Raw genomic sequence first — 4,165 nt, forward strand, 5'->3', positions numbered from 1 at the left:
TTCTTGAGTTCACGCATCTTATAATTACTTGAAACCCACATTTATAAAGGCTTATAATTTTTCAAAAAAACTCAATGTTCACTATCGATACTCTTTCTCTTAGATCTAACTAGGAACATGACAATCCTCAACCAATCTTCTTCTATTTTCTTATAACAGAAATAACAAATTCAAAAAAAGACTTGAAACAAACAAAAAGATACCCAAATTTAGGAACTTACTTGTAGAGAATCGTGAAGATGAGAATCATGAAGAGGAGAATCGTGAAGAGGAGAATCATGAAGAGAAGACGACATTTTTGAGATGAGATTTTGAATCGTGTAGTGTGATTGTTATTCGTCGTCACCGGATGCTCTTTCCAGAGAGCCGTTGTGACTAGTGAGAGAGAACACCTTTTCTCGTCGTCGTCGTGAGAGTGGCCGCCGTGAGTGTCGCCGTTGTTAGAATCCCCGTCGTCCTAAAACTTAGATTTATAAAGAGTTATAAATTTTCAAAAACTTAATGTTCACTATCGGAAATCTTTCTCTTATATCCGACTATTAATAGATAACTCTTTCTCTTAGATTGAAACAACAAAATCTGAGAAAATTACTTACAAGTTGTGATTCTTGCTCGATCTCGTCGTCGCTCTATCTCGCCGTCGTCACTCGATCTCGTCTGCTTCATGCATGAGAGAGGATACACTCGATCTCGTCGTCGTCGCTCGATTTCGTCACCGTCGCTCGATTTCGTCACCGTCGTCGCGTTGCCGTCGCTCCGTCGAAGCTTTCTCTCGAGAGAGAAAGAGATAGGAGATTAGGTTTGAATTGTGAGAGGGTTATTTGTGTCTTTTGCCTATTAATGATTTAGGTATTTCTGAAAATGTCATCTTTCTAAGTGTATAAATGAATAGTGGTACTAAACAAAGTGTAAAAGTAAAATTCTACCAAAAATTATATATGTGAGTTTTTTTTATAAAACCAACGTTTTATGAGTTTATATTGAACACAAGTTAAATCAAACATCCGCGCGGAGACGTGGATCAAGTTCTAGTATATACTAATTGGTTCTACGATTGCTTTATTTAGATTTAATTAAAAAATAAAAATAAAAATTATCAACCACTCAAATTACAATATATTTAAAAAATAACTTTATTTAGGATTGACACATAAGAAAAAACTAGGTGTTTTCCTGCACCATGTGCAGTAAAGAATTTTTTTAATCTAACTTATATTTAAAAATAAATATTATTAAATATTATAGATTTTACTATTTTCTTACTAATATTTAATATAGATTTGATATATATTAAATCAATTTGTATAAAACTAATAAAATGATATAAAATTGTATAATTTTCAAAAATTTAGTCTAAACAGTATTTATAAAATTTGTATGTATATAGAAAACTAATGATCTTACGATTATATATTTAAAATTTTAAAAAATTGTAGGAATTTTTGAAAGCTTTAGTAATACAAATTGGATAATTATACAAAATAATAATATTTCAAAATTTGAAATGTTATATATGAATATATTTATTTTATAGATGATGCATGAGCTATTACCATATTTAAAAAAAGTTTACCAAAAAGAAATATCAATATTAAATGTAATATATGAATTATTACCATATTCTAATAAGTTTACCAAAAATATAAATCAACATTAAATGAAATTATCCATGTCTTATTTTTACGGAAGTCATGTCATCAATTTCAGCAGTTATGTCATATTTGTTTTGTGAAATTGATTGTAGAGAGATATGTGGCAAAATCACTTTGCAAACATAGTCTAGGGGACTAGAAAAGCCAAGTGCCTTCTTAATTAATATTTAATATATAGTAGGATACATGTGTAAATTAAAACTCTTGACTTTGACCTGGTTGAACAAAACCGAGTTATATTCTCAACTAGGGTCGGCCCGCCCTACGGGCGGGATATGATTTACTTGTAATCTAGGTTATTATTTTTTATGAATTTGTGATTTATTTTTTAGGTTTTCATTTGCAAGAAATGTATATGATAATGATTTTCGTCTTTTAGAAAGTTTTAGGTGAGAGATTTATATGTGATATATTATATTTTTCTTGTTTACAATAGTTTTTTATGTCTTCCAAAAAAATTAACTTTATGATACTATATGTTAGTTAAATTTTATCTACTTAATTAAGTTATTTGATATATAATGTGTGTTAAATTTGATGATAGTATATAAATATCTTTTATTTGTAGTTCAATGAAAACATCAGAGTAGTGAAATTTTAAAAAAGAAAGAAAGATGAATTCATTTTTTAAAAGATGATTTGTTTATGTTTATACAAAAGTTATGTTATTACTATTTTATCGAATTAAGTTATATTTTACATATGTCCAATTCAAGATCAGTAAAATTTATTAATTATTGTGTCTATTCATTTGCCGAGTATTAATTTATAGACTTTCTACTATATATATTATTTATTTTTTCATTATTTTGTGTCGATATAATGAATCTCCATGTTATCAGTTAAATATTGTTATTGCCAAACATTATCGACTAAAGCAAGAACATCACTGATTGTACAATTTCTTAACAAAATACATTTGAAACTGAAGCGAACATATAATTGAGTACGAACCAAAACCAAATTGTTTCGTGTTAAGAGCGTCTCCTAATTCTATCAATTGTCAATACAAATAGTACATTTGTATAATGGAGATCTCCTATTTTTATAATGGTTATGTAATATTTACATGGACTCATCATATTCCACGCGCGAGAAGTTTCTCTATTATATTTTGCTTAACATTTTTTTTAGTTTAAATTATTTTATTCTAATTAATGTATGGAATGTTATTTTATAATTTCTTTTTAAATTTTTATCACTTTTTTGTTGAACTCGTTTACTGTAAAGACACAAAGTTAGTTTCGTTAGGTGACTAAATTTTCTAATATAATAGTTGTGATTATCGATGAAAACGTGTCTATATCTATTATGTTTATATATATATATATAGACATAATAAGTATAACATGGAGATTGAGTTTAACCGCCAAGAATTACCTATTTTCTTTTACAGTAACTAAAAGAAAAGTAGGTAATTCATCGATAGCATAAAAACCTAATATCAATTGTTACTACTTAAAAATATAGATATTTATTTGAATTTTGTATATGCTATTATATTTGGACACCAAACAAAACCATGTTATCTGAATAACTAATTATAATTTTTAATATAAGATTTATTGATTAATTTTCGGTATGAGAATTTACATTGACTTTATTTTATAAGTTATTTCTTATAGTAACAATTTTACTATATTTTGTTATTGAATTTAATAAGTTAAATTTTAAATTTGTTACAATATTTTTTTAATTTAATAATTTTTTTTGCTCTAGTTTATTTTTCTATTAAGAGTTCTTTGGTGATGTAATTAACATGAGCTCATCATACCTATAGTTCAAATAGAAAGTCTATATAAGTTTGCTGCAGTAGTAAATATTCCACGGCTGTTTAGAGCCGAATAAAAAACTTATAAAAGCTTACATTATAGGGACAATGTCCTGTATACAATCTTCGTCAATGCAAAAAAGGATACACATATTAGCCTAATACAATGTAAACAATCAACGTGATCATAAAAGAAACATTCTCATAAAACTATATATATTAAACCAATTCTCTTTCACTTGCTATCGCCGATGTAATGGTCTCGACCTCTGTAGGACTCCACCATGACTTCTGAACAGAGATCACTCCTTTTTCATATCTGGAATGTGTCATTATTACATTCCATTTCAGTGATTCCACCATCTTCTCAATTTCTCCTATCTTTTCCATGTCATCACTTACTATAAATGTTCCTTGTGGTATAAGAATTCGGTCCACTTCAGCCATTACAGACACCAAGCTGCACCTAAAGGTTTTGTTTACACATCAGATTTTGCATTCATAAATATAAAAAAGGCAATAGGGATGCATATATGTGAGAGTGATGTATATATACATACCTCTTCTTCAGTGCAGAGAATAGATGAATCATCATGAAGGTCGTAAGTTTGAGGAAAGTACATTAATCACACAGAGTCTCAGATCCTTCAATGCAGCAATAAAACTGAAAGCCAGAAAGAGAGATATATCATTTAGTAACAGATACATGGAGCCAATTTTGTATTGGTGAAAGATTTTTTTT

Source organism: Brassica oleracea, chromosome C8, assembly GCF_000695525.1.
Source record: "Brassica oleracea var. oleracea cultivar TO1000 chromosome C8, BOL, whole genome shotgun sequence".
Taxonomy (NCBI): domain Eukaryota; kingdom Viridiplantae; phylum Streptophyta; class Magnoliopsida; order Brassicales; family Brassicaceae; genus Brassica; species Brassica oleracea.